Source organism: Nerophis ophidion, linkage group LG03 (genome assembly GCF_033978795.1).
Source record: "Nerophis ophidion isolate RoL-2023_Sa linkage group LG03, RoL_Noph_v1.0, whole genome shotgun sequence".
NCBI lineage: Eukaryota > Metazoa > Chordata > Actinopteri > Syngnathiformes > Syngnathidae > Nerophis > Nerophis ophidion.
In genome coordinates, this window is record NC_084613.1 from 44,436,461 (window position 1) to 44,463,759 (window position 27,299).

At 40.3% G+C, this 27,299-nt stretch overlaps 1 protein-coding gene across 2 annotated transcripts in view; it reads right to left on the bottom strand.

Annotated features, from left to right (window-relative positions):
* The window catches only part of slc35f4 (solute carrier family 35 member F4), a 49,784-nt gene that overhangs the window by 19,734 nt on the left and 2,751 nt on the right, over window positions 1-27,299 (bottom strand). The gene's annotated exons all lie outside the window — the stretch shown is intronic.

Below are 27,299 nucleotides of genomic sequence, written 5' to 3' on the forward strand. Positions count from 1 at the left end.
GTTTCTGATTTATTAATTTGTACAACAGTGCAAAATATTGCTAATTTGTAGTGGTCTTTCTTGAACTATTTGGAAAAAAGATCTAAAAATAATAAAAAACTTGTTGAAAAATAAACAAGTGATTCAATTATAAATAAAGATTTCTACATATAGAATTAATCATCAACTTAAAGTGCCCTCTTTGGGGATTGTAATAGAGATCCATCTGGATTCATGAACTTAATTCTAAACATTTCTTTACAAAAAAAGAAATCTTTAACATCAATATTTATGGAACATGTCCACAAAAAATCTAGCTGTCAACACTGAATATTGCATTGTTGCATTTCTTTTCACAGTTTATGAACTTAAATTCATATTTTGTTGAAGTATCATTCAATAAATATATTTATAAAGGATTTTTGAATTGATGCTATTTTTAGAACATTTAAAAAAATCTCACGTACACCTTGGCATACCTTCAAGTACCCCCAGGGGTACGCGTACCCCCATTTGAGAACCACCGGTGTAAAAGAGTGCAATACTCCTTTTTGGACGCTGTTGTGTAGTAAGTAATTGTCACCGTTGCTGACGTTGTCACGCGCCTAATTTTCTGATTGCAAGGGAGTCGTTGTGTGAACGTGCACACACTCACTGCAATATTCAGCTTCACTGACCAGTAGAGCACCGGGGAATAAATGTCAAAACAACGTTGACAATTTCAATGTGCCAGTTTTGTGGGATGCCTTTGCAAAATAGGTTGATCATTTTGGAAGTTGACTGTTCCAATGGGTCCATACTTGCTAAAACTATGAAAAGAAATAAATGGTGAGTGCAAATAATCCCTACCTCTGGTACTATGAATTAAAAATAGCTTACTCTATTATTTTAGTGTAAGCAAACTCTTACACTCTCCCAACCAGCATGTCGCAGTAGGGAGACTAAGCTGAGGGTTCCTGGTTCGATCCCCACCTTCTACCAACCTAGTCACGTCCGTTGTGTCTTTGAGCAAGACACTTGCTGCTGATTAACCCCGATTAGGACCTTGCATGGCAGCTCCCGCCATCAGTGTGTGTGTGTGAATGTGGAAATAGTGTCAAAGTGCTTTGAGTACCTGGAAGGTAGAAAAGCACTATACAAGTATAACCCATTTACCATTTTGATTTAGTTTTTATATATTTTAAATTGTATACCGCTATATTGTGTTCTACGACCACCTCACTTCCGTAAATATGCACTTCAAAAAGGACAGGGATTAAACATAATACACATAAATTAATAATATTAATAGAAAACAAAAATAAATGTAATAATCCTATTTAATTTATTATCAGTGTTTGTGTTCAGACTCTTACCAAAGGGTTTCCTTGGCCCATGCATTCTACAAAGTTGTACATAAGTGTATGTTTTATACTGTTAGATAACAAAATTAATTAAAGGGGAACTGCACTTTTTTTTTCATTCTTGCCCGTTATCCACAATTTTTTTGTGAGACATGAACACATGTTTTTCTCTTTACTGTGTATTCTAAATAGTAAAAGCAAGAGCTGGTAAACAATACAGGTAATGGAGACTGACCTATTTCGACTAGTAAGCCCTCTAAAAAATTCAAAAAACCTCCAACAATGTTGTATATACAAGCTGTAAGTATACATGTAATGTGGTAACAGGCACATTCAGGATAACATGTAATATTTACATTCTTTTGGCAATTTTAAGCATTACCGTAACTTTTTACCTGGACGTGATTTCTGTCAACAGAAAATGCAACTACCACTAATCTTGGCAGATTTCATGAGAGCCATGAGACCCTTAGCTTTTTAAGCCTGTATATACGTAGGATATGCTACAGGTATTAGAAGCTGTGTGCTAAGTAAATCAGGTGAGAGGCATAATCTAGCAATAACTTTTACAAACTCAGTGGCGATTCAGTATTAGCAGTAGTACTGTAGCTCAATAGCTTGCTGAGTTACTTCTCGCTAGTGGCTGGAGGAGCAGTGTGGGTGTCTCTCTGACTAAGGCAGCGTGGTACTAAAAGAAGTTTCTCTGCATTCGCTTTTACAATAACAATGTTGCGTTTGCTTGGTTAATTTGCAGGCCATATCATGTAAATGGAACATTTTATACTGAGGGCTTTATAGGCGGAATAGATGAATCCCCATTACCTGCATTTTTAGCCGCAATTTGTTTTTCACTATTTATATAACACACAAAAAAAGGGAAAAACGTGTTCTTGTCTCACATATGGTTTACTACTGATGGGCAAAATTCCAAACAAAATGCTGTTCCTCTTCAACCGGTGTGAAAAAGGAAATTGAAATAACAAAGTTAGTGGTTGTATTGTGAATAAGACTCATTGTCTTTGCAGCTACTCTCATCCAGTGAGTGCATTAACTGCTCTTGCTATTCAGATGGTCCTCTCACCACACTTTTCTTGCAAGTCCTTGCTTTTCTAAAATGGCCTTAAGTAGAGGAGCATTTGGTCGGTCTGTGCTTTGCCTCCTTTTAATAATTACATGTGTGTCTTTCTTTGAGCCAAAACTGAGCTAAAAGAAATTGAAAAATAACTGACTCAGAATATACATAGATAAAATAATCACCTTTACAAAATACCTCAGCATTTAGAAACATACCACTGCCCTCATTTGCTAGTTCACTTGTGTGTGTTTGAGTATATATGTGTACATATATATATATATATATATATACTATACAGTGGGGCAAAAAAGTATTTAGTTAGCCACCGATTGTGCAAGTTCTCCCACTTAAAATGATGACAGAGATCTGTAATTTTCATCATAGGTACACTTCATCTGTGAGAGACGGAATGTGAAAAAAAAATCCAGGAATTCACATTGTAGGAATTTTAAAGAATTTATTTGTAAATTATGGTGGAAAATAAGTATTTGGTCAACCATTCAAACCTCCTTCCTAATGGAAGGAGGTTTTGGTTCAAAATCTCACGATACATGGCCCCATTCATTCTTTCCTTATCACGGATCAATCGTCCTATCCCCTTAGCAGAAAAACAGCCCCAAAGCATGATGTTTCCACCCCCATGCTTCACAGTAGGTTTGGTGTTCTTGGCATGCAGCTCAGTATTCTTCTTCCTCCAAACACGACGAGTTGAGTTTTTACCAAAATGGATACATGGATAATACAGCAGAGGATTGGGAGAATGTCATGTGGTCAGATGAAACCAAATTATAACATTTTGGTATAAACGCAAATCGTATATATATATATATATATATATATATATATATATATATACACACATATATACACATATACGTATATATACATATATACATCCATCCATTTTCTACCGCGTATTCCCTTTGGGGTCACGGGGGGCGCTGGTGCCTATCGCAGCTACAATCGGGCGGAAGGCGGGGTACACCCTGGACAAGTCGCCACCTCATTGCAGATATATACATATATATACATATATGTATATATATATATATATATATATTTATATATATATATTTATATATGTGCACACACACACACACACACACACACACACACACACACACGCACACACACACACACACACATATATATATATACATGCCTTAAAATATTGCAACTTTTTTTTATTTACATTTGGAAAAATAACTACCCTCAAAGCTGGTAGATGTAACCAAAATTTAGACAGGCATTTACAGGAATACAGATAGACTAATGATGTTATGCTTTGAATGAAAATAGTTGACTCTTGTAAATTAGTGGTAGGAAATTTGAACAGAGTAGTGTCTTTGCATGACACTTAATGTTTACAGTCAAAATTTCCACCACAATTAAACAAAACCGCTTCAGTGAGAGACCTGAAACAGGTCAGTTTGGGTCATGTGATTCATCCTTGTGACTCATGTGTTTCCATGTCAAGGAAAACCCCCGCGGCATACTATTTCTGACTGTGGTTTATCTGCCTGAAGACTACTGGTAAATGGACGGTCAATCATATTGCACATATATCAGCGTCACATTATTACTATATACCATCACACAGCCTTCTCACATTGACACCGCTGAAATCAATATTTTGCAATTCTACTTCTGCAGAAAGCAATTGAGTAAACAAGCCCTCTATAATTTTACTTGATGAGAATACTGCTGGAGATTAATATTTGTTTTTGTTTTGTTTCTTCAGGATGTCGGTTATTATTACAATCCTGCGTCTGCCATCAGCTAAGTTCTGGCATTGCAGCAAAGTGCTCACAGCATCCAACATTCTTTGTAGTGATCCTTGTGTTATTGTTTTTAGCGATGACACATCCATTAAATCTCCTATGATCTCACTCACACAGGGTAAAATGTGCTAAGCAGACCACAATACTTCAGCCAAGTATTGTGGCACAAGACGAAATGCACGGCTGAAGCTATAGTGTTTGTTCTGGTGTAAGCGGAGGATAGGAGGATGGATCCCGTGAGATGAGGGTCACTTAAAAATAGACCTGCTGATGAGTGGAGACAAAAGCTAGACAGAGAGGGACGGGGAAAAGCATTCAGTCAGCAAAGCCCAGGATGCTAATCGTTGCAGATTGAGACCGATGCCTCCAGAACAAGAACTGCACTCCAAATGATTCAAGGGGACTGTAAGTTGGCAAGGTGGTTGCTTTTTAAAAATCCATATTTTTTTAAGGCTGTCAAAATTCCCACTTTGATATGGACTAATTCATAATCAATATTAATTTGATTAAATATGTTTTGTGTGCTGGCTATAATAAATGGTAAATAATACTCTATAAATATTCTACTTAACCTTTGCAATAGAGGGAAACTGGCCTTTTTTTGGAATGTTGCTTATCATTCACATTCATTATGAGAGAAAAGAAAACACATGTTTTTTTTGTTTTTGGTAGGATTCTAAAGATGGTAAAAGAAAACGCTGGCAATTGTGTTGTGCATTAGAAACTCAAAAGCTATTCGGCTGCTGATGCAGTAGCTTGCTTATGGCTTATGCCGTAGCAAGAGGATGTGTTACTACGCGAGAAAAATAGTTCTTCAGTGGTCGCTCTTACAATATCAATGTTGCTACAGTTTGGTTTTTATACAGATTAAGGAACGTAAATTAAGTATTGTTGGCTGTTTCTGGATGCATTTTCAACGCGATTTAGACGCAGAATGGATTGCTCCCATTGGCTGCATTGCTAGCCACCTAGCCATGAGCCGATTAGTACAATGCAAAAAAACCCCAAAAACTTTTTGTCTTCTCAGACTCTCATAGGGGTTGTGAATTATATGCAAAATTCCCCCAAAAAGTGCAAAACCCCTTTAACCTGGTTGATAATCACCTGAAGGGAAGCGCTAATTGCAGTGATGAGGGCAAAACAGAGTCGGAGCAAAGATGAGCGAGGGGACTCCGTCCGTTGTGCTTAGGGGCAAATGTTGCGTCAAAATAACCTTACATAGTACTGTTACAAAGTTTAAAGTGCATTCAAGAAAAACATTTTAAAAATGTTTGAGTGTGACATTCTGACAATAAAACGGCATGTGTGTCAAAATATAGGTTTTACATTCTGGTGTGGCGTTGTTGCCCCTACTATGCAGAGACAGGAGATGGCGTGCAGGTTAGGGCTGGGTGGCCCTAACCTGCACGAGTTATACCTGTATTTTAGAAAAAGATATATATTTGAGACAATGCCGCCATTTGCTTCTCTCCGCACCTGACGGGCACAATACAGGGCATTATCATTGGCTCAAACTTGCCCATTGTGTTTTTACGTGGGCTTCTCTGACGCACAACAACGCAACACCACAGACTTTTTAAAAGAATATGGCGGCTACGGTACCAACTTCTCGACTCCTAAATGATCCAATGCTTTGGTCGCCGACTGCATTTGGCTATTTGTGAGTGACTACAGTTTTATTTAAACATATACCAATTTGCTTGAGAACCTATAACCCCCCTTGTAATGACTTTATCACTAATCTCATCTGTTTATGTTGTTTAGGTCTGTTGGTGACAGCACAGAAGCCAGTAATAGCTCCTCTCATTGGCTTGAAAGTGCGTCTCCACATAGCCTGTGGACCAACCAAGTGCACCAGCTTGGTAGCTGAAGGGTAGTTTCAAACTGAAGAGCCAGCGGCCTTCACTGTAGTGAGCGAGTCAAAGCTATCTAGCCATAAAACATAAAAGCAACATTAAGCACTTTGCACATTTTGTTTAAAATACTGATATATATATATATATCATTTATCGCAATCGGCCGAAAATGATCAGAATATCAGTTTTAGTCCATATCGCCTGTCCTAGTGCAGATTATATAATTTATTAGCAGAAAAGGTGAAGCTCGGGAGTGCACAGAACGCAAACACCTCTAGCACTAATGCCAATCAGCGACAGGTGAGGAAGCCAGCACCCAGACTAGAGAATTGTGGCTAAAAGAGGCAGTCAGGAAATGGAAACCAAAATAGGAGCGCTGGACAGGAAACAAAACAAAATACAGGACCATAAGAAAACATGGTCCAAACCTGTCCAGTCATGACATTACGGGTCATTCTTTTTTTTAATTTTAATTATACAAGCAATGAATTCACAGAAATTAATTGCACTAAGGCCCTGCGATGAGGTGTTGACTTGTCCAGGGCGTACCCCGCCTTCCGCCCGATTGTAGCGGAGATAGGCTCCAGCACCCCCGTGGCTCCGAACGGGACAAGCGGTAGAAAATGGATGGATAATTGCAGTAAATCAAAATTCAAAAGTGTAATTAATCTGATTAAAATATTAATTGATTGACATTGGTAATTTAAACGCAATTATCCCATCTGCAGCTCAGAATGACATTTCGGGCATCGCATTTCGAGCATTTTGTCAGAGTTGCGTTAACGACGCATATACACAAATGGGCAGTCGATCTGGTAGTGACAGGCTGCAGACTCAAAAAATTCAATATGGAAGACGATTAACCGCACTTTGACCCACTAAATGGGAAATTAGTACAAGAAAAGTCGGCTAAGCAGTTAATAAAGTATTATGCAGGATGTAGTTTTCTTTTCACTGAAGTATTTTCAGGCCAAAATAGCACACAAATAACACTACACGTCCACATGAATGTCAATTGTCAAACTGTGGACTTTGAGGCAGTTTACTGCGTGGATTGTTTTCCCGAAATGCACCAGAACTGGACCAGACGTGGCGTGAAGGTAAATAAAGATGTAATTATTACTATAAAAAGTGTAAACAAAAGGTGCACACAAGGCGGAGACAAAAAAAACTTTGCTAAGGAACAAAACTTACACTTAACGTAGATCAGGGGTCGGGAACCTTTTTGGCTGAGAGAGCCGTGAAAGCCAAATATTTTAAAAATGTATTTCCGTGAGAGCAGTATAATATTTTTTATACTGAATACAATTAAATCGGTGAATTTTTAAGTCAGACCAACATTTTTAGCGTATAATAAGTTTCATATTATTTTTAATAACAGTGTTATTCTGAAGCTAACCAAAAATACATAAAATACTTCTTACCATTAATGCGACTTCTGGTGCTGCATGGTTTTGCTGACAACTTTGTAGTCGGGTTGATACGTGTTATTTTTAACACTGTGATTGCCAGAGGAATTATTAATTACTTACCGTGTTAAGCAATAACAGCTAAGATTTATCTGAGAGCCATATGCAGTCATCAGAAGAGACACAGGTTCCCTACCCCTGACGTAGACAATGAGCAAGAAACAGAAGACTCGCTAAACGTGACATGAATAAACAAAAACTTACTTGGAAAAGCATGGAACGAGCATGGAACTAGCATGGCATGGAATGAGCATAGAACGAGTGATGACGCCACGCCGACTACCTGGCAACTACAGGCTGAAATAGTCATGTGATGATTGAAAAAAAGTGCATGAGTCCAACACGTGAGACAGGTGAAATGAATGGTCGTCATGGATACAAAACAAACAAGGATGCGCAAAAACTGGAACTAATGGAGTTTTAACCAAACAGAACATAACTAAACAAAACACGATCACAACACATGACATCAATAAATGTTTGTTTAAGAAAACAGAAGTATTTTTGTGATGTTAAAGCCGTCCAGTTCAAACCTTCCCTTTTTTCGTGATTATCTATGCTCATGCAATGAAACACTATTAATATAGATTATTAGATATTGTATTTAATCTTGATTAATCCTAATTAATCCATGTCAGCACAAATTGTTTCACGTCATCTTGAAACATATCACTCACTTTGAAGTTTCTAATGGAGCCCTGCATAAATCCCACAATGTTGAATCTATAACTCACCATCCTTTATGACTTTGTATAACCTTTCTGGGCACAACCAAGTGGACATCAGGTAATAGTGATGATAATGATGATGATGATGCGGATGCACCAGAGATCAAAGCAGCAAATAATAAAGCATCCACCCTCTCTACAGTCATAGCAACAGCTACACTCCCATCTACTGACGCACTCAGTCATTTCAGTCCTTTTGTCATTTAGATTTACCAACACCCATCTGTCCTACAAGGCTTTTTCTGTCTTGATAGCCTCTCTGTTGTCTGAAATATATCAATAAACATCTTGAAAAGATAGAGTACTAATAATTGTTTTAAAATAATGACTATTGTAGACACACTCACCTGGGTACCACTGCCAGATGTGTCTACGCATGCTTAGCTTTTGAAACTATGGAAGATGAGGACGCCTAGTGGTGAAAGCTAAAACATCATGGACACTGCATGTCAAAATTATCCATCCATCCATCCATTTTCTACCGCTTATTCCCTTTTGGGGTCACGGGGGGCGCTGGCGCCTATCTCAGCTACAATCCACAGTGACAATTAAAACAGGGACATTTTTGATTGGACCTTCAGCTGAATTATGTCCATTAACAACAAAGTACAAAAACAAACACAATTCATACTTAGATTAATATTTATTTACTGAGTTTAGACATTCAGTGTCTCTCTGCAAAAGTGCATTTCCATCAACATATACTGTCCATATGAACTTAATATCACTCGTACTTTTATTTATTTTTAAACACAAATAAAGAGCTTGAAGAATGTTACTAATGAGCAACCAAAAAAAAAAAACAGTAACTGACAACTAAAATTATTACAAATGCAAATGTCCCGTCTTTCTCAACCCACTGTTTATGTGCCTGTGCTTGGGTTAAGCTTGTTCAGTTAATTTAGACATACTATGTAAACACATATAGCAATGCAAAATTTGACCTGGCTGTGAGCAAATGCCCAGGGACCCCATCAAGTCATAAGAATGGGGTCCCACTTTTTTGTTAGCGTTTTGAAAACAAATAATACTTGAATGCATTATCCTGTTATATCTCACATTCTATATTGTGTTTAGGAAGTTTGTCATAAACGTTACTTAATTCATAAAAAAATAATACAAAAGAAAACACATTTTTATGCATATGAAAATGTATTCAGTTATAACCATTCATTCACTTTCTTCTTTCCTTCATGGATCTAAACTTTACCGCTGCTGGTAGTTTTTTCTGTATTTGTATTTAATACGTTGTAGGTGTATTTATTTCAGCATTAAAGTGTAAAAAATGTTTTGCTTCGTTCATGAAATAATGATAATGGTGTGCCAGGGCATACATACATTATTTATTTAACGCTTAAATCTCTCGAGTCTACATCAACTTCAGATCTATCTGTCAATTCTAAGTTTTTTTTTTAATGTTATGTTTTTTGTTTGTATGATGCATAAATAACCAACTGAGAAGGTGCCTGGTATGTTAACGTAACATATTATGGTCAGAGTCATTCAAATAACTATAACATATAGAACATGCTATACGTTTACCAAACAATCTGTCACTCCTAATCGATAAATCCGATGAAATCTTCTTCCTTGATGTTGGTTCTAAACAACTCTGCCAACTCCAAAGGTATGCGCCGCTTCCTCTTGTCGTTTTCTGCTGCATATTTCACTACGTCCAGCTTGTAATCTGCAGTACATGATTTCCTTTTCGGTGCCATTTTTGTTCAGCCCTTCTCAGTTTTTCCAAGTTACCGCCAACGATGAAATGATCCATTTTAATAGCAAAGGCAGTAACATATAGCAGTGTTTCTCAAATGGGGTACGCGTACCCCTGGGGGTACTTGAAGGTGTCCCAGGGGGTACGTGACATTTTTTTTTAATTTTATAAAAATAGCAAAAATTCAAAAATACTTTATAAATGTATTTATTCAATAATACTTCAACAAAGTATGAATGTAAGTTCATAAACTGAACATCAAATCAAGTACTAAGCTATTCCATTAATTACCATAAACTCAGACTTTCCCCCCATGCCATGATGGTTTAATCCTACCTGGCGGTGCCGCACGGCACCAACTGTCAATCAACTATCGATGGAGAAAACAATGGAGGCGTGGTTAAAGCGTAGCAGTAATGCACCTGAAAACGAGGAGGAACATGTGCCAAATAAGGCCAAACCAGAGCCGGCACAATTCAGACAGTATTCCGAAGAATATGTGTTAATGGGATTTACGGCTTCGAGTTGTAACCCCCCAAGGTATTGTGTTTTTTCTGTGGAGAAATGTTAGCTAACAGCGGCATGAAGCCCGCACATCTTCAGCGGCATCTCCAGACAAGACACGCTTGCCATGTCGGTAAGCCACTTGATTTTTTTAAGAGGAGACTAAATGAATTCAGGTCATCTCAAGGCACAATGCGGAAGGCGTCCACAATATCACCAAGACTGACAAAGATCCTCAATGAAGCACAAGCTCAGGTTTCTCACAAAAATGTCCGTCAAAAAGAACTGTGAAAAGAAATGCAACAATGCAATATTCAGTGTTGACAGCTAGATTTTTTGTGGACATGTTACATAAATATTGATGTTAAAGGTTTCTTTTTTTGTGAAGCAATGTTTAGAATGAAGTTGATGAATCCAGATGGATCTCTATTACAATCCCCAAAGAGGGCACTTTAAGTCGATGATTACTTCTATGTGTAGAAATCTTTATTTATAATTGAATCATTGTTTAATTTTTAAACAAGTTTTTATTTATTTTTGTATCTTTTTTCCAAATAGTTCAAGAAAGTCCACTACAAATGAGCAATATTTTGCACTGTTATACAATTTAATAAATCAGAAACTGATGACATAGTGCTGTATTTTACTTTTTATCTCTTTTTTTAAACCAAAAATACTTTGCTCTGATTAGGGGGTACATGAGTTAAAAAAATGTTCACAGGTGGTACATCACTGAAAAAAGGTTGAGAACCACTGACATATAGCATATAGCAGTTAGCATTCCATGACCCACAATGCACTTCTGCCACGAACGTCCCCCACCGAATTCTTATTGGTTGATGTATATGTGACGATTGCTGACGTGTGTGACGATTGCTGACATTTTGTTCGTCTCTTCCGCAAATGAGATAAATAATAATAGGGCTGCAATAACTAATCCATTAAATCGATGAAAATTGATTATAAAAATAGTTGCCGATTAATTTAGTCATCGATTCGCTGGATGTATGCAATGCGCATGCGCTGAGGCTCTTTTTTTATTATTATTATTTTTTCTTTCCCCTAAACCTTTATTTATAGACTGCAACATTTACAAACAGCTGAGAAACAATAATCAAATAAGTACAAAAACAGTACAAAACAGGGCCAGGGCGGCGCTGAGGCTACGTCTCATGAGGTGGTAAGCCAGCCAATGATGTGTCATGTGCAGCTCACGTGAGGAAGCGCAGCAGCAACTGTTGTGTAATGACTTTCAGAGTGTTAGGAACGTTTTGGAGAGTGTGACGTCTTCATTTTCTGTGTTGTTATGAGTGGCAACAGGCATTCATAAATTCAGCTTTTTTGTGTGTAACGTTACCATTATGTCTTTGTTGCAACGCGGGACTGATAATGTGTCTACGGCACATTTGACTCCGTTTTGAGAGCGAAAACGCACGGTTACCAATTCGGAAATAAACGTAACAGACAGAAATATCTCAGGTTGGTTTCATAATGGATCGATGTAGCCGGGCCCGATAAAGCTATATAAATATATTTATATTTGAGTGACGCTTTAGTATAACTAAATGTTAAAAAAGTGCTGGAATATTTCATGCTATTATTCACAGCTGGCCTTAAATGAATCCTTTATTAGTCACAACAGAAACGTGTACCATATCTGATCCAATTCTGATCCTATGAGTTACATTTCTGTGTTGTTATTGTTGTATGCTGCAACCCCAATGTACATTTATTTAATTTAGCTTTTTTTTTTATGTGGTGGCGTATTTGTCTTTTACGTCAGAAATTATTAGTAAATCGACTGGGTATGTATTGAGTTACATATAAATGATGCTACTATGTATGTTCATAATGTGGTTTCTCTCATTTCAGAAAGAAACACGCCAGCATTAGAGACTTGGTACAAAGGAAGGTGTGCACACCACAGCAAGTGGCTGCATTGACTGATGCTATCCTGAATATGTTGGTAACTGACATGAGGCCACTATCAATGGTGGAGGATGAAGGTTTTAGACAAATGATTCAAGTCCTCAACCCTGGTTACACTCTTACCTCGAGGACCCATTTTACCAAACTGATGGAGAGGAAGTACGAGCAGAAATTCCAAGTTGTGTAGACTGACATAAGAGCCACTCAGAGCAAAATTGCTCTCACTACTGATGTGTGGACAAGTGTAGCCTACCTTGGCAATACATGCCACTACATTGGAGAGGAATGGAACATGAAGTCAATCTGCCTTACGACCATGCCCCTAGAGGAAACACATTCAGCATCCAACATTGCAGAATGGTTTGAATAGGTAAGAGCCAGGTTTGAAATTCCCCTAAGCACTTTATGGTGCACTTTATTAAAAAAAAAAAAAAACTTTTTTGTAACACTTGCCTTATTTTTTGGGCAAGTCGAAAGGACATGGTGCCGGTATGCTGTTTTTTAAATAAAGTATTGGAAAGGATAGAAATTTAGTTTGTCACTTTTATTCGATTATTAATCAATTAATCGAAGTAATAATAGACAGGTTAGTCGATTATCAAATTAATCGTTAGTTGCAGCCCTAAATATTATTATTTGATATTTTAGGGTAATGTGTTAATAATTTCACGTATAAGTTGCTCCGGAGTATATGTCGCACTATGAAACTATGAAAAAAACTGTGACTTTTAGTCAGAAAAATACGGTACACACATATATATATATATATATATATATATATATATATGGGCTTCACGGTGGCAGAGGGATTAGTGCGTCTTCCTCACAATACAAAGGTTCTGAGTAGTCAGGGTTCAATCCCGTGCTCGGGATCTTTCTGTGTGACGTTTGCATGTCCTCCCTGTGAATGCGTGGGTTCCCTCCGGGTACTCTGGCTTCCTCCCACCTCCAAAGACATGCACCTGGGGATGGGTTGATTAGCAACACTAAATTGGCCCTAGTGTGTGAATGTGAGTATGAATAGTGTGTGTCTATCTGTGTTGGCCCTGCGATGAGTTGGCGACTTGTCCAGGGTGTACCCCGCCTTCCGCCCGATTGTAGCTGAGATAGGCGCCAGCGCCACCCGCAACCCCAAAAGGGAATAAGCGGTAGAAAATGGATGGATGGATATATATATATATATATATATATATATATATATATATATATATATGTATATATATATATATATGTATATATATGTGTGTATATATATATATATATATATGTATATATATAGATAGATATATATATATATATAGATAGATATATATCTATATATATATGTGTATATATATATATATATATATATATATATATATATATATATATATATATATATATATATATATATATATGGCATGTGTGCATGCTGAAGACAGACCTGCCAGTCACCCAGCAAACAGAAAAGAAGGAACCAGGAAGGAAGGGCACCATCAAGTGGCCTAGGACAAGTGATCTGATGATATGGCAGTAACTACACTCAGACCTCAGTCTACTGCTGGAGAACGCACTACGTGGTAAAGTGGACAAGAAACTCAACCTTCTTGGGGACATGCTGTACGAGGAGTTCAAAGCTAGATCCGGTAGCCTCACCAAGATGCAGCACAATCTCCCCCCAAGAAAGGGCAGGATGGAGGCTGAGATTGACGCCCTGGTGCAAGATCGGCGCTAGCTCTGCAGGTGATGGAGGAAAGCAACTGCAGAGGAGAAAGAAGGCCTGAAGGTGTTATGGGACGAGGTCAGACAGAAGCTGGGCAGCATGCAAAGAGCAGAGCGTATTCGCAGACGCAAGGAAAAAAGAAAGGAGAAAGAAAGGGCTAGTTTCATGAAGAATCCTTTCAAGCACGCCCGTCAGCTTCTGGAGGAGAAAAGAAACGGTAACTGGAAGCCACCAAGGAGGAGCTTGAGCAGTACATCAGGGGCCAATACAGCGACTCAAAGAGGAACGATCTGTTAGGTTCACCAGGATACGTCCCTCCTCCTCCACCTCCAACCACGCAATTTGACAGCTTCCCTCCTCGACTGAGCGAGGTAAGAGCAGTGGTCAAGAAAGGGAGGTCAGCATCAGCTCCTGGGCCTAACGGAATCCCCTACAAGCTATAGAAGAACTGCCCCCAAGTGCTGAAATGCTTGTGAAAGCTAATGAGCACAGCATGGAAGAATCTACTCATTCCGTCGGAATGGCACAGAGCTGTGGCGGTGTTCATTCCAAAGGAACAGAAGTCCCATAACATCAATCAATTCAGGAGCATTGCTCTGTTGAATGTCGAGGGAAAGATCTTCTTTGCAGTCATGGCCAAGAGACTAACCTCTTATCTCACAGAGAATGGCTATATTGACACCAGCTGCCAGAAAGCAGGAGTACCACGTTTTTCAGGATGCGTGGAGCATTCTTCAATGATTTGGGCACAGATACAGAGGGCCAAGCAGGAGAAGAGCGACCTTCACGTGGTGTGGCTTGACCTTGCCAACGCTTATGGTTCTGTCCCTCAAACTCATCCAGTTTGCATTGGAATTCTTCCACGTCCCTGTTTCCATCATCAACCAGGTAACCAGCTACTTCAGGGACTTCCAGATGTGTTTCAGCCTCCAGGATTTTACAACAGGATGGCAGCGTCTGGAAATAGGCATAGCCATGGGGTGTTCCATCTCCCCAGTCCTCTTTGTCGCAGCTTTTGAAATCATCCTCCGCGGAGCCCGTCAGACTGTAGGAGGAATGAGGCTGCAGACAGGGCAGAGGCTTCCACCACTCCGAAGCTACATGGACGATGTCACTGTGGTACTGCAAACAGCTTCATGCATGAGAAGGTGTCTGAAGAGGCTGGATGAGCGAGTGACATGGGCACGGATGAAGATAAAACACTCCAAGTCACGAAGCCACTCCTTGTGCAAAGGCACCAGGAACGACAAAACCATCTTTGTTGCAGGAGGTGAGCAAATCCCACTACAGGTCAACCACTCCATCCAAAGCCTGGGGAGGCAGTACAATGTGGACCTGTCGGACAAGCATGCAAGCAAGGCAGCACGGAAACAACTCTCAGAAGGCCTAGCGAGTATCAACAAGAGCCAGCTCCCCGGAACGTACAAATTGTAGTGCTACAACTTCACATTGTACCAAAGGGTTATGTGGCCACTGAAGATGTGCGAGATTCCATCCTCAACAGCCAACGGGTTGGACAGATTAGCCAACTCCTAAGGCTGCTCCGAGATGTGGGATCCACAGGGGCTAAACTCCAAAGGGAAACAAAGGCCCTTCCTGAGGAAGCAGAAAAGGGAAGTTTCTGGTTGTGGCTGAGGAGGGATAAGCACTGGGGGTCGAGACAATAAGATGGGTCAGCTGCAGGGGTTGGCGGGTACATCTCCCTGCCACCGCTCCGCCACCAGGAGGCGTTCCAGGGTTAAAGAGAGCGAAACTCCAATGAGCGGTGGTCCCCTGCTGATGACCCTGTAGCTGACCCAAGGCGCTGTAGGAGGCGCGTCAGGCATACTTGCCCAGCAGAAATTTATATGTATATATATTGTCATGCCTGTTAATCTGGGTTTATGTTTGATCATGGAGTATTTTGTTTTTGGACTCTTGTTTCTCGTTTTGCACTTCCTGGTTTTGCTTGTTTCCATAGTTACTCATTAGTTTCCACCTGGTCTCCAAGTCATGCCCCTGTCCTCAGCCTCACACCTGTTAGTAATCATCATCACAGTCCTTATTTATACCATTCTGTTTCTGTCCTCGTCCTGGGAACTATGCTCTACTACTCGCTGCTTGCTGGTGTACTTGCTTTACCTACCAGACTTTGTATCGAACCCTGATGACCACACACCTACCTTGCCTTGCCACGCTGATTATTGATTTGACCACGCCACGTAAGATCTTGTTTATATTTATGCCTCTGTGCAGGCGTTTGGTTCGTTTTGTACCATTGATAGTATGTTTTGTTTATTTGTATTTAGTCATGCCATTGTGCTGTTTTGTTTGGAGTTCAGTATAGATTGTTATCCGCAATCGATGCAGAGAATATTTGGAATGAGCCAGGCGTGAATGTGAGTACATGATTAATTTATTTACACACTATAATACAAAAAGGGAAAACAAAGGGCGCGCTCAGTTGCGGATAACAATCTATACTGAACTCCAAACAAAACAGCACAAAGACATGCACCTGGGGATAGGTTGATTGGCAACACTAAATTGGCCCTAGTGTGTGAATGTGAGTGTGAATGTTGTCTGTCAATCTGTGTTGGCCCTGCGATGAGTTGGCGACTTGTCCAGGGTGTACCCCGCCTTCCGCCCGATTGTAGCTGAGATAGGCGCCAGCGCCCCCCCGCGACCCCATAAAGGGAATAAGCGGTAGAAAATGGATGGATGGATATATATATATATATATATATATACACATATATATATACATACACACACACACACATATATATATATATATTTATATATATACATGCATATATATATACATCCATCCATCCATTTGCTACCGCTTATTCCCTTGTGGGATCGCGGGGGGCGCTGGCGCCTATCTCAGCTACAATCGGGCGGAAGGCGGCGTACACCCTGGACAAGTCGCCACCTAATCGCAGGGCCAACACAGATAGACAGACAACATTCACACTCACATTCACACACTAGGGCCAATTTTAGTGTTGCCAATCAACCTATCCCCAGGTGCATGTTTTTGGAGGTGGGAGGAAGCCGGAGTACCCGGAGGGAACCCACGCATTCACAGGGAGAACATGCAAACTCCATATATATATATATATATATATATATATATATATATATATATATATATATGTCACACCTGGGTGAAGTCTTGTGAGGATTCATGTGGTCTTGTCATTTCCTGTTTTATTTTGAAAGGTTAACCCTCCCTCTTGTTTCAGGTCATTTGCCCTTCCTCCTGTTTCACTGGTCTGACGTCTCTCCTGATTGTCTGATTGTGCCCACCTGTGTCACCCTCCCTCATGTGTATAAAGGTCTCGTCCTCCTCTTGTCTTGTGCCAGAGTATATCGTCTCGCTATGTGCCTCCAGCTTTGTCCATAGCCTTATCCACAGCCTTGAACCAAGTTTTGCTAAGTATTGCCTTGCCTTATTTATTGATTTCTCTGTTTCCTCTGAGAAAGAGTGATTTGGTTTGCCAAAGTTTTTGGTCAAGATTTTTGTGTGCTAAATTTCATAGTGCTTTGCGTTCCTTTTCTTTTCCTCCTCTTGGAGCGCTTTACTTTGTAGTTATTTCAGCTTTTTATAGCGTAACTTTCTGTTTAAAAGTTTCTTGTCTCCACTGCGTTGAGTGATTTACCTTTTTTAGCTAATCATAGATTGTTTTTCTTTTTGTTATTAGATTTGTGTGTGATTTTGCTATTGCCTTTTTCCTCCCTATGGAGTGATTTTCTGTTTATTGCGTTCTGCCTATATGTCTTTTGTTAATGGATGGATTCTATAGCCGCTTTGTATTAATCACTCTGTTCAAAGAGACTTCGAAGAAAACGGTAAAATAAAGCGTGTGTCAATCGTCCCCCTCCTGCACCTGAGTCCTGTTCAAAGAGAATTCAAAGAAAACTGTTAAATAAAGCCTGTGTCAATCGTCCCCCTTCTGCACCTGAGTCCTCATTCTCGCCAAGGTCTAACAATATATATATATATATATATATATATATATATATATATATATATATATATATATATATATATATATATATATATATATATATATATATATATATATATATATACTGTATATGGCAAAGTACACTTCAACAATGCTAATTGCAAAACTATATTTGCAATTCAGCATTTAATGGAGTTCTAAAGAAATGTTTCGCATACCCTAATTACTAGCGAGTGGAGCCATAGTGAGCATGCCACATAATACTTTTGTGTACTGTCCTGCACAACATTGCCACTCAGCGCAATGCCCCTTCCTGTGATGATCTCTGTAATGCACCTGAGCCTGTTGAATAACCAACTTCTGACATTCTTTCAGAATGAGGAACTGACTGGACGTGTAGTCAGGGAAACAAGTGTAAGACTGGGGAGTTGTACGATTGTCAAAGCAGGAGTCGACGATAAAGAACATCCATCCTTTACTTTCCACTAAGACAGTTACAGCAGGAACAGCTCAACAGCTAGTGACTTCTTTGTTCCCTTTGAGCTGGAACCAGAAATATTACCCTCATGGTGAATAGCTTTCTATATAATTACATCTGCGACCCCGAAAGGGACAAGCGGTAGAAAATGAATGGATGGATGGATATATACCTATTGTGATCACTACACAGGCCCCACCCGAATTCACCAAGATTAACAGATCTTTACACAGCAATCTACACGTGGAACAGTCCACGCCGCACATGACGGATTTGGTGGCCAAAACAGCTGCGCTCCAACGCAGGTTCGCCCAGGATCGACTCAGGCCCTGGGACAAATTCAGCGGTGGGCCCCGAGGCTGAGCCTGACAGGAGGCTTCGTGGAGGGGATCTGGTCAGCTTTGCTGGCACCCCAATGTCCACATGAGAAGGCTTAAGCTGGTCTATGGCCATCCGCTACACTTTTCTCCCCACCTACGCAACAAAGTTCTTAGCACCTGCCTCCAGCATTTGAAAGTGTTAGAATAGAATAGAATAGAATAGAGTTTTATTGTCATTATTGCAATGAACAGGTTCAAAGAACAACGAAATTGGAGCAGCTCCTCCTAAGATGCATATACAATATGGTAGTATAAATAAAAATAAAAAAATAAATAAATAAAAAATAAATAAAAAAAAAAAAGATAGAGATGACAGATGTATCTATGTATACATACATAAAACATTATTTCACATTGTAGACCAAAAAAATAGAAAAACATTTAAACATTACACATGAGGACATGATGGACATATGGACACTCAGTGCCTGTTTAGTGCTACTATGGCTCTTGGGTAAAAGCTATTTTTTAGTCTATTGGTGCTCGCTTTTAGCACCCTGTAGCGTCTGCCTGAGGGTAGCAGTTCCAGGTGGCTGTGCCCAGGGTGGAATGGGTCTTTCAGGATGCTCTGTGCTTTCCTGAGACAGCGGGAGCTGTACAGGTCAGCCAGGGGGGGGAGGGGGCATCCGATTAACTTCTGGGCGGTCTTTATGACTCTCTGGAGCGCCGTTCTCTCTGCGGCCGTGCAGCTGCTGAACCACACGCAGATGCAGTAGGTTCATCATAGGGGGCCTGCAGTGCGGTCCGATGGCTGTCATGCCAGATGAAAACATACTTGGCTGATGGCAGGTCCTGGGGATATAAAACTGTGGAAGGCAGTAGCGGGTAGTCTGAATGGGATCAAGGATCCACACTGTGTCCCTGAACACAGCTTGCTGGGCCGTAGCTGACCATGGAGTCGCAGCAGTTGGAAAAAAAACCCTGAAATCAGTAGCGGCTGGCCATACACCAGCTCCACCGACGAGGTCAAGAGATCTTCCTTGGGGGCACAGCGAAGGCGTTACATGACCCATGGTAAGCAATCAGTTCAATCGCTGCCCGTGAGGCCAGCCCTAAAAGCAGCCTTCATGTCTCAATGAAACTAATAAGCCTTGGTGTTTTACGTGGTGGTGCGGTGAATGTTCACTCCCAGGAACTCAGCAACTGCAGTCCAAAGCCCCAGCTGTGAGAGGCCCTGGATGATGTCAAAAATGTTGAGCCTCCAGCCCCCAGGCACCATAGGGCGTGGCTGGGCCCTGGAGACATCATACAATACTGTAGCCTTGGCAGCGTCATACACCACGTCCTCAAGCTGCAGTGTTATTGGAGCTGTCTGATTGGTTTGAATGGTGGAGTCCTGAGCCTGCCAAACGCACAGAACCAGCCACTGCTCGGTAAAAACAGTCAGCAACACAGTTGTCCTTGCCAGTCACGTGTTGGATGTCTGTTATGTATTCCAATACAGCAGAAAGCTGACGCTGCAGTCTACCAGACCATGGCTCTTAGGTCTTACCAATGGTGAAAGTGAGTGGCTTGTGGTTCACAAAGGCTGTGAATTTCCAGCTCTCCAACCAAAATCTGAAGTGACGACAGACAAGGAAAAGTCCAAACAACTTCCTACCAAAAATATTGTATTGCCGTTCGTTATTTCGGCGCTTCCTGCTAAAAAAAGGCCAGTGGCTGCCAAACCTCACCTACCTACTGCTCACACACCGCTTCTACTGGTTAGTCAAAGGTGTCTGTTGTAAGGGCAATCGGAATGATCTCTATCTTTATTGTCATTGCACAATGCTAGCCAAAACAATTTTAGCTGATATAAGCACCTCTGTCGTGGTCGGAAACCAATTCACTTCCTCCGTCAGACTATTGCCTAACCCGGCAAGAAACCTGTTTTAAAAATTCAACATGCCCAGAAACTCCTGAAGGGCCCTCACAGTACGTGGACAAGGGAATAGGTTGACAGCTTCCATCCTAGCTGGAAGAGGATGAACCCTGAGATGTGTGACATGATGGCTGAGGAATTTGATGAAGGCTCAACCAAACTCACACTTTGCCATGTTGATGAGGCCATGCTTTCTAAGCCTACTAAAGAGCTGTTAAAGGTGTCAAAGGTGCTCCTCTTTCGACGCACTGTCCACAAGAATGTCGTCCAGGTGAACCTAAAAAGTCTGCTCTTCCTCCTTGAAACCAAATGACATACACAGAAATTCGAACAGTCCAAGGGTGTGATTATAGCTGTCTTAGCTACATCCTGTGGGTGCACATGAGGTCCACCTTGGAGAAGATGGTGGTGCCCTCCGGATAAGGACATAAGTCCTGTGTGTGTGGCACAGGATACCCGATCAGGGGTCGTGGCATTGTTCAAACGCCAAATATCGTCACAAGGACGCCATTTTCCATCAGCCTTGGCCACCATGTGCAGAAGGGATGCCTACGGGCTGTTGGAATGACGCACAATGCCGAGACTTTCCATGGTGGTAAACCCCTCTTTAGCGATTGCCAGCTTGGCGGAGTCAAGTCCCAGGGGCCGTGCATAGACTGAGGAGACGAGTGTGGTAATTTGATGCTCCACTCCATGCTTGTCCACTGCTCATGAAAAAGTAGGCGGGGTGAGTTCTGGAAACTTGGCAAGCAGATGATATGGGTCGTCAACAGCTAGTGCCCCTGCCACACAAAGTGGACCCCGGCCCCCTGGTCCTTGCGTACAGTGGTAAGACGCGAAAGAGAGAGCACTGATCAGAAGTAAATACTGTATGTAACATCCACCAACAATCTAGACGCACAGAGGAATGTGGCCCCCAGGAGTGGCATGGACACAGCGGCCACAACAAAATCCCATCCTAAACATCGCCCGCCAAAACCCACTTCCACATACCTAGTCCCGTAGATGCGGGTGGGTGTGTCGTTTGCTGCATCCATTGGAGGACCATGAGCCTTAGCCATGGTATCCACCCTCTGTGCGGGCAGCAATCTGCGCTCCACATTGCTCACATTTGGGGTCACCAATGTGGAGGTGTATGATTGATGAGGCAGAAGTCGAAGATAAAGTTCGTCAATCCTTTACTTTCTACTTAGACAGTTACAGCAGGAAAAGCTTGACAACCTGACTAGTGACTTTGTTGTCCCCTTTGACCTGGAACGGGAGCAACTAACCTTTTGGTGAATGGCTCTCTTGCTGGATTGTTCCACCATTTCATTGTTTTTACAAAATAATTTTTATTTTATTTAGACTTTACTAAACTGAAAAAGGGGCAGCACGGTGTACCAGGGGTTAGTGTGTGTGCCTCTAAAAAAAACGGTCCTGGGTTCGGCTGTGGGTCTTTCTGTGTGGAGTTTGCATGTTCTCCCAGGAACTGTGTGAGCACAGTGGTTGGGAATCAGTGCATTAAAGGAAGGTTAATAATGTATTGGTATTCTTCATTCAAGGAGTTAACAGGGGTGCTGTTAGGCAGCACCAGAGGTGGGTAGTAACGCACTACATTTACTCCGTTACATCTACTTGAGTAACTTTTGGGATATATTGTACTTCTAAGATTAGTTTTTATGCAACATACTTTTACTTTTACTTGAGTATATTTATAGAGAAGAAACGCTACTTTTACGCCGCTGCATTTATCTGCAATCAGGTCGCTACTCGCTACTTTTTTTTTATTGATCCGTTAATGCACGCTTTGTTTGTTTTGATTTTGTCAGACACGCATTCAAAGTAGGATACGCATGCTTGCGTTTCACCAATCACATGCAGTCACTGGTGACGTTGGACCAATCAATCAGAGCCAGGTGACCGTCACACGTAGAACCCGACATGTTGAAAACCTTACTGGGGTGTTACCATTTAGTGGTCAACTGTACGGAATATGTACTGTACTATGCAATCTACTAATAAAAGTTTCAATCTATCAACCAATCAATCAATCAAAAGTGTAAAGGAAAAAATACACTTTTTATTTCAACCGTACTTCCCGTCCTAAGCCTAAAGACTGATCGCACAGTTCCTGTCTTCACAATAAAAGTGCCGCTCCATCGCGCCTGCGCTAATAAAATAAGAGTCTCCGAAAGCCAGAGCAAACAAGCTAGCAAGCTATGGAGTTTGCTGCCAATGTATTTCTTGTAAAGTGTATAAAAACGAATATGGAAGCTGGACAAATAAGATGCCAAAAAGCAACGACTTTCATGATGTATTAGACAGGAAGGAGTAACTTTTTTTCTCCTCCATTTGAAAACCGGGACGTTATCAGCACTACTGTCTGATTCCAATCAATGTAAAGTCATCAGAATCAAGTAATACACCAACTTATATTTTTGTCTTCATTAAAGATAGGAATCTATATGTTAAACATGCATGTATATTCATTAAAACACCTTTAACATGTGAATAAAAACGGCAAAATAAATAAATATAAATTATATACTGTATATATAAAGGTATGTATATATATGATATGTGTGTATGTATATGTATATATGAGGTAGATCACCTCGACTTGGTCATTTATTAAGTAATTGATTAATGTTGAAAAACTTATTGGGGTGTTACCATTTAGTGGTCAATTGTACAGAATATGTACTGTACTGCAATCTACTAATACAAGTTTCAATCAATCAATTAATCAATCAATCAATCAATGCCTACTGAGCCTATGGTGCTGTTAAGTTATTGTGGCTCAATTTGCCTTAATTTTTTATTTATTTTGATGTATTATTATTTAATATATAATATTGTTTTAGTTTCTTAAGAGATATTCCTGGCTGTGAATTTGCTCATTGCTATTTTTATGTTTTTGTGCATTATTTGTTGCCGTAATCATTAAACGAACAGGTTACTCATCACTTACTCAGTACTTGAGTAGTTTTTTCACAACATAATTTTTACTTTTACTCAAGTAAATATTTGGGTGACTACTTCTTACTTTTACTTGAGTAATAAATCTCTAAAGTAACAGTACTATTACTTGAGTACAATTTCTGGCTACTCTACCCACCTCTGGGCAGCACACAAAGAACATTGAAAACTATTGTGCCCTGATATCATATACATGTTTTGGGGGGTTTTTTTAGACAGGAAACATGGATCCTGAGGAGGTGCACAGCAACATTTGGACATATTGGTGCACATACAGGTCAGCATTTCTAAAGGTCCTGAGTGAAACATTTCACCCGTTAAATGCAATGTGTTTTCAGTGATTCCCAGAGGAATGTGGAGGCTAGCAGCACTCAAGGAGTTATTCAGGAAAAACTCACATTCACTTCGAAGCTTGAGTCGTTATAAATAACTGCGAGAGAGCAGGCATCGGTTGGTTGAAAATACTGCATGAACATGCCTCATCTTTGGGGAAGAAAGTGAACATTTTGTTTTGCAGTTTACACTGTTTGTAAATAGCTTCAGAAAAAAACATTATAGACTTTAACGGCACTTTGAAACACTATACAGGTTCTTTCTCTCCGTAATTTTCATGTGCATGGAGTGGTCCTGCTGTGAAAGCAGTGAACAGGACACAATCACATTACCAAGCTGCAGACCTGTCATTTCTCCTGCATTAGGCCTGTGTAGACAACAGGGAGTGTGCCTTTTGAACAGTGTTGCTCCCTTTCTAATTTAGCTATTTAAAACCAGATACAAAGCAAATCAATTTAATGGATTTTTCAGGAGAGGCTTGGGAGGCTTTTGCTGCACTAGTGTCGTGTGGAACAGCAAGAGCAAAACATTGACTGTGAACACATGCCTTTAGTCTGAATTTCTCTTCTGCACATGTTTGGGACTCGGCTATTATCTACCTCCCTTAGTGCAACTTGCTTGTTAAAACCTGCATTGACTTTGCCTCACAACACCATTATGGCAGAATGTATTACAATCAAGACCTTGTCACCAAATGTAGTGCACAAGGCCCTCCGAGGCAAATTCTACTTCTACACAGATGGTAAGTGGCAATAATAACAAAACGCCAACAGGATCTTACTAAATATACCATCATGCCAAAGGCAGGGCAAGATGATCACAGTGTATTATTAATGTGATTTGTCAATAGGAACTGATTTAATGTCATTCTGACAGTGAACAATTTGAAAGTAGATCATTAGAGATGTAAAAAAAAAAAAAGTTTATCAGGAGGTTCCTGCACAAAATTAATTCATGCAGGCGACTTCTCATGAACAGCAGTATGCTTAATAGCTGTGAAAGTACAGCGCCCTGAGGAATACCTTCTGTTGCCTTCAAACTAGCTTGATGAATAGATGCTGTACAGATGGCATATCTTATCGAAAAATCAGAAATGTTTCCCAAATCTAAAAACTCCATCAGCTTCCAGACTCATGATCTTTTACAGACTGTGAATGGGGGCTATTATGATGCACACCTGCTCCACAGCACAGATGACATGTCATCATGCATCTTCCTCAATGGTGGGATGACATGCAAAGCAGGGGCTGTGTGTTGTGTATAATACCTAATACTCCATTAATATGCCACTATTTGTACAATTTTATTTAAAGTCACTCAGAGGTTATTGCATTTGAAGAGACTTGTAAAATAGAAACAGCATCGAATAGTCGTCACTCGCCACATCACGCTTCAAAGTTTGCGGCTTCACTACAATGCTGTTTTTTGGTTTAGTTTTCTTTTTAGCATAGTTTACTTTTGTTTGGCTTACAACAAACACTGCCACGATCCGCTACACGGATTGTTTATTGTTTTGCTTTGGATATGTTTTGATCACGTTTGGACTCTGCCGATCCCTTCAGTTGAACACTTCCTTGTTTACATTCGTCACCATGGCTACTTAATTACACCTCCTGCACGCACTCCCGAAACACACCTGTTTTGATTTATTGTGGTTTATTTAAGACCGCCTGCTACATCAGTTCCTCGTCGCCAGTTTGTTTGCACCACGCAACAGTTACGTTAGTTTTGTCTGTTTGTATTCTCTGCTAAGTATAGCTTAGCCTCCGCGCGCTCGGCTTGCGCTTTATGGACTTTTTGAACTCTGCCTTTTGCTCACGTTTTGTGTTTTGTTTCCCGTGCATTGGCAAACTTTTATTTTTTACCGTTGGTACAAGTTTTCCTTTTGTATTTTTATATTAAAATCTGTTCCTACCTTCATTCCTGCTTGTTTTGATCCCGTGCATCGAGAGGCGACACTCCCCGCACATCCGCGATGCGGCGCAACCGTAACAAACACGTTCAACCATAAAAATGACAAAATTATCTAAAAACATCAATACTACAGTAGTAGTGGCCACTAGATGAGACCCAACCAATTAGAGCAGGGGTCCCCAAACTTTTTGACCCTGGGGCCGCATTGGGTTAAAAAAAATGTGGCCAGGGAAAAAAAAAAATTCATATGCCCACTGATGTTTAAAAACTCGACACTCGGAGTCTACTATACGTTTCCACAACAATTCCGCCATTATTTTCCCTCATGCACTAATTGAGTGAAAGAGCGTGATGACGTTGCGTTATCAATAGGAAAGGGCATTTTTCGACAATATGATTTGCCTGAGCGGCTAGGAGACCCCGAGATAGACAGGTAGTAGAACATTAATTGATGGGCTAGAAAGAACAGATTAAGAAAAAGGATAATTAAAAAATTTATATATAATTGTATTTTTACTTTTACTAGGAACTAACTGCATGCTGGATTTTGGACGCTGGCGGGCCGGATTTGGCCCGCGGGCCGTAGTTTGGGGACCTCTGAATTAGAGGGTGCTGTTAAGCATCATGGCAACTGATTCGCTCTGCCTCAGGCTGCATTACTATATTAGATTAAAGAGCATCCAGTCTAGCCTTTAACAAGATTAAATGTGATATAATGGTAAAAAAATAGCATTTAGAAGGTTGTTATGCCTTAGCTATGAAAATGTGTGATTTATAATGAATAATTCCCGTTTCGTGGTCAGGCCCGCAACCAATTATCAGTAATAAACGAAGGTTTACTGTACTGTACTGTGAGGAATGCGCCTCCTAGCGTTTTTTGTTACGTTACAAAAATGTAATGTTTGTATACGTATAATCCTGCATTGCCTGAATACCTAAACATGAGTGGCTCATTATTGGAATTGCTTCCGAGCTTTTGTGTCTTTTTCTAATCCAAAGTTTTGGGTGCTCTTCATTAATCAGTAACCATCTCAAGTGAATAGCCTGGATGTGTAGATATCTCCGTAAATTAAAGTGTGTGCGTGCATGCATTCATGATTAATCTAATGACTTTCTTTGTCGGCTACTAGGATATCTATTGAGCTAAAGAGAAACATCCAATCCATGTTAAATCTAAATTTTTGCATATGAATGGGTATTATTCCACCAAAAAAAGTGCATATATGATTTGGAGCTATTGAAGTAATGTGTGGCTCCACATTTATGTAACAGTCAGGGCGAGATGTTTGTGTGTAAAGCCTAATTCATTCGGGGTGAAGCCTTTCAGCTCCTC